Source organism: Talpa occidentalis, unplaced genomic scaffold (assembly GCF_014898055.3).
Source record: "Talpa occidentalis isolate TD23 unplaced genomic scaffold, MPIMG_talOcc4v2.1 talOcc4.4, whole genome shotgun sequence".
Lineage (NCBI taxonomy): Eukaryota > Metazoa > Chordata > Mammalia > Eulipotyphla > Talpidae > Talpa > Talpa occidentalis.
Genome location: NW_023604295.1, coordinates 60,231,026 through 60,243,863, shown reverse-complemented (window position 1 = coordinate 60,243,863; position 12,838 = coordinate 60,231,026). Strand labels below are relative to the sequence as shown.

The 12,838-nt window shown below is 35.8% G+C and overlaps 1 protein-coding gene across 5 annotated transcripts in view; it reads left to right on the top strand.

Annotated features, from left to right (window-relative positions):
* The window catches only part of ZPLD1 (zona pellucida like domain containing 1), a 290,118-nt gene that overhangs the window by 42,477 nt on the left and 234,803 nt on the right, over positions 1-12,838 (top strand). The window lies entirely within an intron of this gene.

Below are 12,838 nucleotides of genomic sequence, written 5' to 3'. Positions count from 1 at the left end.
ACTGGATCAGGAGACAATGTCATGCATTTCCACACTATCTTCCAGCTGAAAAAGGCTTTGTTCTTGGGTAAGCATCATTTGCCCACTGTCATTTTCACTAAAAATGAGATAGCACACAGGAGGTTCCTCAGTCTTTCCTGAAAATACACTTCAATGTGTCCATTTAATTCATGCTTTTCTCTAACTTTTGTGTGTGTTTGAAATTTTATATAATAAAGTGGTTTCTTTCTGTCTCTATTTTTTTCATGTCTCCTTGCCTAAGCTGCATTTGCCAGTTCAGTTTTTATCAAAGTCCTGTATTGCGAGAGAAGAGAACATTGGCCAAGTTATTAATAAGAGCCTTATATGATCTCTTATTTTGCTGTTAATTGTAGTTGTGTGGTACCTTGGCAGGTAACCCAGAATGAACAAAGAGTAAGTGGATTATTATATCAAAACTCCACCCTGAACTCTTAACAATTTAGTTACAAGGAAAACAAGCATACTTCTTTTGACCTATTATTCCTATTCCTTGTCAGATGCATAACACTGCCTCTTTTGTAGTAACACAGAGAAAGTTCAGCACTCCTAGGAGACAAAAACAACATAGTAATTCAAGGCCAGTGTTGATTAGAAGGCCAACTGGATAATATACTTTGAAAGTTGCTTTTGCATTCTGAGTTCAGCTCACCAACATTCCAGCTACTATAATGTTTATAACCACTGCTGTAAGTGTCAACCCTTTGTGCAAATGCAAGGAATCTCCAGAACATTTTTGCTAATAAATATGTTACTTTGGAGAAAGAACACATCAACTCAAGCTGCCTAAACATGGATTATTTTTATGAAGTTAAGTTGATAGGATGACCCTCAAGGAAGGAATTCAAGGAAGGAATTACAATACAGTACTTTCTGTGGGGCACCATGAGAAAGCTCTACGGAAGTTCTTACAGTTCTCTGTAGATGCTTGGGAAGCATGGCCTGAGTAGGAAGAATCCTGGTCAGAGTGGAGATAACAAAAATTCTGAAGTCTAGATCAGCAGTTGAAATTGGCTGTTGGAGCCCAAATGCCCAAAAATAGATGACTGGATCAAGAAGATGTGGTACATATATACCATGGAATATTACTCAGCATTCAAAAAAGATAAACACATGCAATTTGCAGCAACATGGATGGCGCTGGAAGGGATCATGCTCAGCGAAATAAGCCAAAAAGAAAAAGAAAAATACCGGATGGTCTCACTCATAGCAGGAATCTAGAAAACTTAAATAAGGGACCAGGAAAATGAATAACTCTAAGAAAGTGAAAATCAAAATCAACAAAAAACTATGAAACAGAGACACTTTTTGGGGGGTGGGGGGTGGGAGGGGAGGGATTGGGGTCAGAATGGGGGGTTGCAATTGTATGGGGAATATAAAAATAAAATTTATTATTTAAAAAAAAAAAGAAATTGGCTGTTGGGACAGAGGAATTGAATTTTAAATTTTGTTTAATTTTAATTAATTCAAATTAATACTTAAATAGTCAGATATAATTGTGATCCCTATATTGGATAGGGCATGTCTAGTTGAAGATATGGGGATGGAGAAAAGAAAATCACATAAAAGCAACATATGGAAGAACCAGACATCTATTTTACTTCACTCACATTTTATATGTACTTTGTATTTCCAGGAAACAAGCAGTTTACAAATTATAAGTTATATTTAGCAAATAACTTCTATAATGAATATTTGTGTAGATCAACTAGATGGACTATGGTAAGCCATATTGACTAGATTTTTTATGTTTTCATGACCTTATTTTATTCAAACAACACCAAATGAAGGAAAGGAGAGCATTGACTCAGAATTGCAGTTCAATTCTCTACCACTGAGCTATATTCTTTCTTGACTGAGAATTGTCAGGAAGGAAATACTTTTTTTTCTTAAAGTTTTGTTTATTTATGCATACAAGAATTGTGGTACAGGCCAGAGGTGTGGAGGGTGAGAGGATTCACTAGAGACTGAGTGGGGAACAGAACAGGCAGATCGAAACCCATTGAAACCTACTGCTGAGGGGATCAGCAGGGGAGTCAGGAGAAGTCTGCTGTGCCATGTGGGTAGCTCCCTGGCTGGAGATTGAACTCATGCTGCAGTGGTTGTGGACAGCTTCATAGGTTGCATCTTAACCCCTTGCACCACCAGGGAGGCCCCAGGAAGGAAATTCTTTGCTTAAGTATTTAATAAACACTTCAGTTACTTTTCCTAATAAGTAATTGCAAGTTTTGCTATAATTTCTTTTTTTTTTGAATTATAATTATTTTTCTTCATTGGTGATTCCTAGATCAAGGTACATATAAGGACTACAAGCATTATTGAAGTTTATCTAGGGTAGGGCCAAAGGACAGTCTCTACTGCCCTAGGTACTGTCACCTCTTAGGATAATTGATTAAACAAACAAGCCCAGGAGACTCTCTTTTAATGTTAGTTGGACATTTTGGTATATAGAGAGAATGTTCCTTTCTGGTATAATTTAGAAACATAATAGAACTATTTTTTGATTTTTTTTAAATCACAGCTGAGCTATTCAGAAAGTATTAATTAACTGGCACCTAAAGTTTTGCAAAATGGCTGTTGGGGTGCATTGGAAACAGGATGAAAATGAAAATGAAAATAACCTCTAAGTACAGCCTAATCCAGAACAATCTTTCTGTTGTTGTTCAGGAGGAGACAGGATTCTTTGCAGAATCTTTGGAAGGTCCTCCTAATTAATGCAATGATGTACAGTATGTCATTCCCATGCGAGGTAGTTACCCTAGAGAAAGGATTTAGTTATCTCCCTATTTCATGCAGTGTGAAAATCCAAATGGCCTTGCCCCAAGATTTCTCTGTATTTCTGGAGTTCTTGCATTCTTGTGGTCACCCAGGAAATGCTGTTTCCTCTGAATTAATTGACTTGGATGGTAAATCATTTTGCAATTCTGTAACTGGTTATCTTAACCAGTTATCTTAACCCTGGAAGAGCTGATTGGAAGGGTTGATTCCTTATCAGCAGAAACCCAGTGTTAATTCTTTTAATAAGAGCATTTTGTTCAATGTGGCCTATATGGAAAAGAGAGGTGAGGGTAAAGCATGGATGCAGAAACAAGTCTTCATGCTACTCATCCTTATCAGCTGTCTTTGGAATTCATGTCAACAGTTTTGTACTGTCTCCACAGACTTACCAGGAGCATTTTTTAAAAAAAGATTTAATTATTTATGCATACAAGAGCTGGGGTATAGGCCAGAGATGTGGGGAGTGAGAGGATTCACCAGCGACAGAGTGGGGAACAGAACAGGCAGATTGACCGAAGTATATGCTGAGGGGAGCAGTGGGCGAGTATACTGCTGACCGAAGTATACTGCTGAGGGGAGCAGTGGGCGAGCCAGGAGAGGTCTGCTGTGCCATGTGGGCTCCTCCCTGGCCGGCCAGGGTCGAACTTGTGCTGCAGAGGCTGTGGATTGCTTAACAGTGCGGTGCTTAACCCCTTACACCACCAGGAAGGCCCACCCGGAGCATTTTGGAATTCTTGAGGAGTCCCATCCATTTTCAGATCCTAACTCAGGAACTAATTGTCCAAAAATCAGCTCTACTCTCTTATATCTTCTGGCTTATTTATTTAACAGACAGTTTCCATCAAGACTTGTTGGAAATTTTTTTTGAGGGTCTACTTCAGAAAATTTACAGTTAGAAGGACCCTAAATTAATTGCAGAATCCAATTTAAAAAATTAGTATAGGGCCTCCCTGGTGGAGCAAGGGGTTAAGACACAACCTATGAAGCTATCTAAGGCCACTGCAGCACAAGTTCGATCCCCGGCTGGTTAGGGAGCAACTCACATGGCGCAGCTGACCTCTCCTGGCTTGCCCGCTGCTCCCCTCAGCAGTGTACTTTGGTCAATCCACCTGTTCTGTTCCCCACTCTGTCTCTGGTGGGTCCTCTCACCCCCTGCACCTCTGGTCTGTGCCCCAGTTCTTGTATGTATAAATAAATAAATCTTTTTAAAAAATCAGTTAATTAAACAAGTAAACATTTTCTCAGTGGAATGAATGGCCTAGAAAGTTGTTTTCAGAGTATGCAATTTCTTAGAGAGGAGAGAAATACGTATTATGGAAAGAGAAATACATATTCTTGCATGTTCAACAACAGATTATGTAGAGGATTTAGGTTTTTAACACGGTCCTTAGAGTCTGAACTCTAAGGTTTCTGAAGCTTAAATTACTAGAAGCAGGAACAGATGACAATCATCTTTAAGATAAAATTTATTTATGGTGGAATTCGCAAATACTGAGTAAAATTGAATGAGTTTTGATGAATGAATATATTCGTGTAACTGCATAAAAAATCAAGATATAGAACATGTCTGTCTCACTTGAATGTCCCCTTATGCCCTTGTCAGTCACCACTCCCATAGGCAACCATTGTTCTGGGAATAGATTAATAATGAAATAATGAAACAAATGAAATAAAAAAGAATATACTCCTTTATGTCTGGCTTCTTTTTTCAACATGTTTTAAAAGTTCATGTAATTGCCTGCATTGGTATTTAATTTTATTGGTGAGTAGTATATATTATACATCTCCACTTACTTAACACTTTCTTGATTTTTTAAATCAACATTCTATAGTTTCCCTTATACAGATATAGGAAAGCTGCTGGTGATAGTATTTAAAAAATTATGTGTAATATTACCATATAAAAGTACTATTAATATTTGAATGTTGACCTTGTATCCTGAATTTTTGCTAAATTTACTTAGAAGTTTTAGGAACCTCTCCACTTTAATAAAAACAGTATTCTTCTAGGTAGGCAATTATTTTATGTGTAAATAGGCCAGCGTTATTTCGTTGTTACGATTCTATATCTTTATTTATTTTCTTGCCTATTGTACTAACTAGAACATACAGTACAGTTCTGAAGAGGACTGGTAAGGGTGGAAATTCTTGCCTTATTACTTCTTTTAGGTGAAAATCATTCAGTTTTGCCATTTAAATATATATGGGATTTTTATAGATATATACAATTAGGTTAAGGACGTGCCTGCTATTCATATTTTGATGGGATTTTTTTTTAAAATCATGAATGGCATTTGAATTTCTTGACTTGATGTGATCATGTAGTTTTTCCTGTAGCTTGGATTCCTGTATGATAGTTTTTCCTGTATGATGGATTCAGTTGATTTTCAAATAGTGAATCTACTTCACATTATTGGGATAAACTCTACTTGGTAATGGCGTATCATTTCTGTATACACCACTCCCAGTCCAATTCCTGCAGTAAGGTTAGGCCTTTAGTCTCCCTGCTCTGTTACACATTTTTGAACACTGCCTCTGTTCCTTTAGGCAGCATTAGGATAGGAAAAAAATACCCAGTGGGATTCCTGTTCCCCTTGGCACCACCAAGAATTAGGCTCTCTGGCCAGACACTAGTCTGCCTAGTCACTACTGCCATTACTACCACTGCTACTGTACAACTGCCTAGGAGTTGAGGTGATTGCCTGCTAGAAAACAAACCAATAGACTTCAGAGAAAGATACTAGAGCACAGAGTTTCTAAAATGTATCATTGACTCTGTCTAATCTATAAAAACATAGCAAGCAATTAAATTACTGGATAATAAGCTGAAATTTGAATTTAAGTTTGACTGATAAAAAGATTCATTTTCAATTTTGTTTGGGTGAATGTATGGCTAGCCCAATGTATGGCTAAGGATACTCCGGATTTTAGACTTTTCTTCCCTAAAATATAGCACAGTAGCTAGCTACTCTCAGACTGCTACTTGTTATTTTCCACCAGGATACTTGGAGCTAGACTGAGAGCTCAGACCAACAAGCCTGTAGGTTTCTGCTTGAATTCTAGGCAAGCAAGGCAGACTGAGGGAATATACTAATATTGCGTGTATAATATGCAATATATAATATTGCATGTGCAGTATAATACCTCTTCCACTTTCTACCCTCTTCTCGTCATTCTACAGGAACTTTGGAATAGTTGTTTTGTACATCTTACCCAGAGTTTATGATTGTTCTCTGTGGGAGACTTTCTCTGCTACAAGATGCTCTGCAAATGCCAGAACTAGAACCACTAAATATATTAATTCATTTATTTAACTACCATCTAAATTTATAAGATGTTAATATTTGCCATTTTTGAAAACCCATTTGTAGCACAGTCCTAACCCCATTCTTTGCTTCCCCAGAGACGACCACTATTTGAAGATTGATGAAGAACCTCCCTCCTCATGTTTCCATATACTTACTGCCCATTTATATATTTATTTAAACTATATAGATTTAAGTTATTTCATATTATATCATTCTACAGCACTCTTATATTTTCCAGATCTATTCATTTTGCAGATAACTACTAGGTTACTCTTTTAAAGTGTTTTCTTCTGTTACTCTGATAGTGGAGGCATAATTTTCCTTTGGGTCAGTGTTGTGCTTTTCTTTTAGTTAAACTTTTATGCCACTTCATATTATTCATAGATAATAATGTGAAGGTAAACTTCAAAATATTCTGTAATGGAAAAGTTAGGGACAAGTAGAATCTCAGCTCTTCTGTAGTGGAAACCTTGACTGTGCTGTAGGTAGATTGGTGTCTCTGCATATTTTGCACTCATGTTGACTAAGTGGTGGGGGATCAGTGGAAGTTCAGTGTCCCTGTGGTATGCTTCTGCTTATGGGAGGAAAGCTAGGTCCTGCAAATGGCAGTAGCTGAGGAGGAGGAGGAAGACCAGTTGAGAGATTTCCAGTGAAAATACAGGAACAATCATCTGTCTCGAAGAGTAGAAATATCTGCTGCCCAATTTTAAGTTTCTGCACCCTCACAGCTTAAGTTTCCCTTATAATGGCTTGGTGTTTAGTAAAGAAACTTGGAATTTGTTGAGGACCAGCAACAGAGATCTCTGAAGCATTTACCTAAATTGACAATGGATTTACACTTACACTGCTTTGAGGAATGTGCATAAGCACAGTTTTTAATTACTGTTTTTTTCTTAGTGTAAGCTCTAAAGTAGAATGTGTTCTAATATTTTAGATTGAAAGACTGAAAATACTTTTTCTTCTGTAGGAAAGGGTCTGGACCACAAGTACATAAATTTCTTTCCTACACTAAGAACTGAGGATGTTCTTTCTTCATCCAGTTCCCATAGCAGCATGCAGAGAAAAATCTTCCCCATAAGAAATTTACTGATATCCTCCAAAACCACAGAAATCAATTGGTAATGATGAAAGAGAAAGATTTCATTCTGAGAGGAATAAAATTTCTTATTTCTTAGTCACTGACTTTTCAGGTCTCTGTCTTTTTAAGCAAATGACTATCATTATAAATCTGGTAATTGTATTTTTTTTTAGAAACACTTTCAATTTTTATTCCCCAAATTAATAAAACAGCAGAAGTAGATCTTCAGAGCCATATGACAATAACAAAACAAGAAGTAAACAACATTTTGGAGACATCTTAGAAAGTTTCAAAGGGATACAAAATAGGCTAGTTAAATTATAGACACACAATAGCTTATATTCAAGTTTTAAATAACTTTACAAATATTTTTCAATTTAATCAATTATTCACTGTAAATATTGATCAATCTTATAAAGCCTCACATTACTCAGCAATCAAAACAGATAAACTCATGCAATTTGCAGCAACATGAATGGAGCTGGAAGGGATCATGCTCAGTGAAATAAGGCAGAAAGAAAAAGAAAAATACCAGATGGTCTCACTCATAGCAGGAATTTACAAAACCTACATAAGGGACCAGGAAAAAGACTAATTCTAATAAAGTAAAAATCAGAATCAACAAGCAACTAATTGTATTTTTTTACACGAGGTTTTGACCTCAGATACTTTTCAGGTCTGCTACGCATATGAACTTAAAGCTGGGATAACTTACGAAACTTGAATGTACCTAATTCAGTTTACTGTCCAATGCAGACTGCCCTTGCTTAAATATATTTGGAGAGAGGATCCTTCAAAAATTGAATGTCATATTGCACAAATGGGATGAAAGACTTTGGTTATCATTATTTGGGGAGAAAAGGGAAGAGCCGTGAATGCTATAGTCCTGTAGCATTCTTAATAAAAGGATAAAAAAATGTATTCCCCAGGAGTACAAGTCAACCATGTCCAGAATTAATGCTTTTACATTTAATTTCATTTGGCAACCTCAGCATGTTTGAAACAATACTTGAATTATGGCAGGTATTTCCCCAAGTGATCTTTCTATAGAATTGTGAACTTAACAATGTACCATACTTCAGAGAGTTCAACTTTTGGGTAGAGGTAAGTAGTCCATATTTAGTAGATATCCAGTGTCAATTGCAAATCAAAAGCTACCTTAATATACAATTCAGTAGGGAGAAGGAAATGTTTAATTTTCAAGTATCTTTTAAACTGGAAAATACACTTTTCAGTTAAATATGGTGAATTTCATGTTTTTTTCCCTATTATTTTTACTGTAGACCTTTTCAAGTATTAGTACCTAATATTCACATTTTTCTGTTTTCACCAATAACTGCTGCTAGATGAGAATCTTAGAGCTTTAGAGGTTTATGATAGAAACAACAAAAAAACCCTATCCCCAATATAGCGGTTTTTATTTTTATCTTAAATTCAATGAATTTCTCTTTACTAAATGAATTTTTAGAATCATTAGTACTCCTTTTCATCTGATTCTGAAGGTAGTTATGTTATTGAAACAGGTTGTCATTTCCGAATGTTTCTTAAGCTTCCATTTTTTTCTCATAAAATGAGTATTTTTTTCTTAAATAATAATATTTATATTTACAACTACTCATAGATAATCTGGCATTTGATTCCATTGCCAGGTTGTTTATGGATCAGTAGTGTTTGTCTTTGTATTTTTATGTGTTAGGGGTTTCATCACTTAAGCTTAGCTTTAAATGGTTCTTACAACAGTGTTAATTAAACTGACCCTAAGCTAATACTGTCTGAAATTTAGATTTTAGCAATTCTTCTACAGTTTATAAAGATTATAATAAAAGGTATGGACAGGCTGGCTTAAATCTTCAACTTACAAGCAATAACTGAGGATTCTTGCTATGTTCTGAAGGAAATTTTAGTGGCTTTTTTTCCTGTGAAGAGATAAAAATTGATAATCTATTTTCCTCTAAAGCAATTCTCTTTGATCTTGATCTCTTAGATTCTGATGTTTTGATTTGCTTGAAGTATATATTGTTGGTCATTTTATTAATCTCCTAATTGATATTTAAAGGATTCCTATAAAAATACCCAAGTACTTTGACAAATTACGAAAACAACTTTGATCAGAGATAAAATTAGGATGGAAATAACTCAGGGTGATAAGATATAGGGTGACTGAATGACCATTCTCATTTTTTTATTTCTTGAATTATTAACAAAATCAACAGAGGTGTCAAATATGTGCATTTATGAAGTGAGCTATGGTCCCTTTTGACTAAGACTTAAAGTTAAGACAACATTGATATCATTGTGGTTTCCAAATTCATGCAAAGTGGGAAAAAAGGATTTTTAAAAGAGGAGTTGATTTAATTTCATTAAAAAACATATGCGTGAAAAGATCAATACATTGCTGAGATTTTCATTGAAAATGGAAGATAGAAACTAGCTAAAAAATCTGGAGTGCATACCATCAATGAAAAAAAAACTCCATTATGTGGCAAAATAATATTTACTCATACAGTCTGCAGAGTACAAAATGAATGGCAAAACATTAAAAAAGATAACTGAAGGAAGAAACTGGAAAAATCAAAAGGATAAATCATATTCTAGCTATACATTAATTCAATTGCTCATTCTCTCAATACAGGTGTTAACATAATCTTTACTAAATAAACAAGGATTGCATGCAAGAAATCTATTTGTACTAAATTCTCACGGATATAAGAATAAAATGTAACCACAAAGGGAAGCAGTCAGAGAAGAAATGGGGCACAGAGGCTGCTGCCTTCATAACAATTCAGACTCAGGGTTTCAGTATTTTACTAAAAAAATCAATGGAAAATTCTCCTTGGATCTATTTCTCCCATCAAAATATTTCTATTGTTTTCTTCTAAGCCACTTCTTTTCACTTCTTCACTTTCATGAGAATATTTTTACTCTCATCTTCATATTTCTGTGATATCCAACGAGTTCTGGTACAGAGGAGTTACTTGAGCCAGATTTGTGTTTTACATGTAATGAGTTCCATGAAAAACCACTACGAGAGGGTTATTGTTCCAACATTGGACTACTTCCATAGATAATCAGATGAGAACTTAGTCTTTTTTGCCTATAAAGTAGCTTGGGTTCCATTCCATATATGAAGAATAGGCTCTTCTGTCTCTATTCAATTAAGCAAATGCCTGTCTTTTGGCAAAGAAAGAAAAGCATTAATCATTTCCAATTCATCCATTTCAGGATGTTTACTCCCCAAAGACAAAGATTCAATTCATATCTTTGGTATTATGACCTCTAGATATTTTTCTCAGTGTGGATAATTGTAGAAACATCAGAAACGGTTATTTGCAGATGTGTAGAATATTCTGTACTGATTATACAAAACCAGTATTTTTCATATGATTGTATAGAAAAGATCTTTCTCATGAATTTATTAATTAAAGTGAGTAGCTATATGTTACTCAAAATGAAACATTATCAGGTCTTTCTTTTCTCTTTTGTCTTATGTGTTACTGAAAATATATTTCAAATTGATATATATGTCATATATACTATGCTCTTTCTATTATGCTTTTACTGTAAATTACAGTAAGAATTTTTAGCAGGGGTTAGGGTGTCTGTACTATTTATAATGGCAATCTGCATTGTCGTTTTGGTTTTTATTTGCAGGACTAGTGAAAGGAAATGAGGCTTGGTGGGGTTTACAAAGGATATGAACAATTTCGGCTAATACACTTTGTTTTTCCTATCCAACAAATAATAAATGGAAAAGGAAATTGAGGTTGTGACTGAATGTAATGATGACTCAGTGGGTTGGCATATCAACCCTGTGCTCATGTTCCTTTGGTGATGTCTGCATTGGTGGTCCCAATGAACAAAGTATTTGGAATTGAAGGTCACCAAGGTCAAGGGTCAGCAATAGTCAATTGTTATTATTATTACTCTTGTTATTGATCATTATCATCATTATTATTTACTGTTATTTTTGAAATAGGGTTATGATCTTTGGAGTGGAATTGTGTTTATTGGTCTCATGTAAAAACAGCTAAAATGATCAAATTCATTTCATCAAGCAGCAGTTTGGCAGCTATGACTATTATCATTCACAATATAAACCTGCCAGTACTCTTTGAGTACATAGTCATAGCCCTGGAGTTAAGGGAGACTCACTTTAATTTTTGTTTTTATTTTTACTTTTTTTAATATTTTATTTTATATAATTCTTACATCATTTTTCATTTTTGCACAATGTATGCATTTTCATTTTGGTTATATTCCCCATACAATTGCACCCCCCTTATTTTGACCCTAATCCTTGTTCTCCCTGCCCCCCAACCCTCCACCCCCTCCACCCCGCCGTAGTGTGGGGAGACTCACTTTAATTGAGAAAAAAAAATTTTTTTCTACTGTTTTTTTAAACAGAAAGTCAGGGCCAGATCTTAGTAAGTTTTCTGGAGTTTATAGGAAGTCTGTTACTTTGTCATGGTACCAAATGTTCGTTACCTAAGATCAAAAATGAGGCGATCTCCTTCCTTATCAGTTTCTTGGTTCCTGGATTTGCTGTATTTGAGCAGGAAGGAAGCAGCTGTCTAGAACCCACAGTCTGAACGACTACTGGAAAAATAAGTCTGTCTGTTTCTTTTAATATAAGGGAGCTATTCCTTGACTTGCTGGCACATCATTTTAATTCCCTTCATGTTTATCACACCAATGAATAAAATGGTTTACTTCTGTCTTCTAGTATGTTTATATATGTTTCTATGTGTATGAGTGTATGTGTGTGTATGTACCTGGGTATATTTTTATTTTTTTATTGGTTTTTTTTTTAAGATTTATTTATTTATTTATACAAGCACTGGGTACAGTCAGAAGCGCCGGAGGGTGAGAGAATTCACCAGAGCCAGAACAGGGAGCAGAGCAGGCAGAAGGACTGAAGTACACTGCTGAGGGGAGCAGCGGGCGGCAGGAGAGGTCTGCGCGCCATGTGGGAACCTCATCCGGTGGCTGGGGAGCAGCCGGGGATCGAACCGTCGCTGCAGAGGCTGCAGGCTGCTTCACAACCCAGTGCTCAACCCCTGTGCCATCGGGGAGGCCCCTGGGTATATTTTTAGATAATAGTCATCAGTATATTTTTGGAACATTACATTAGTTCTACCAAGATGATTTTTGAACATTGCACTAATCTTATAATGTTTCCCTTCTTGGACATTCATGATACCTAATATCATATTAAAAACTTTAGAAAGTCCCAAAGTAAAGATATTAGCACATGACTGAGAGGTACCCTGGGAGCCCCAAAGTTGCACACTCTAAGGGATTTTAGCCATCCATGTGCACAAAGACAAAACATACTCTTAGTGTAAAAGAACTTTAATTAGTGTGCGTAGAGACAGAAGAGAAGAAAGGATAACAGTTTTCCAATAAAATACCCAAATTTACCCATCCCCTTGTAGGTAAATCCCTAGCCAAACAGTGTTGGCCTGGAATGGGATGCTGAGATCTGAAAGTTTGCCATAAGGCTAAGGTACCTTCTGATGGGGAGCCATAGGAAAGGGGGAAGAGGGGCCAGGAAAGTCTGGAACAAAGGAGCAAAATCAAAGTAAAAATCAAGATAGCAGCTGCCATTATCAGCCTCCCTAATTGTCTCTTCTGAGTATCTCTCTCTATGTATCTC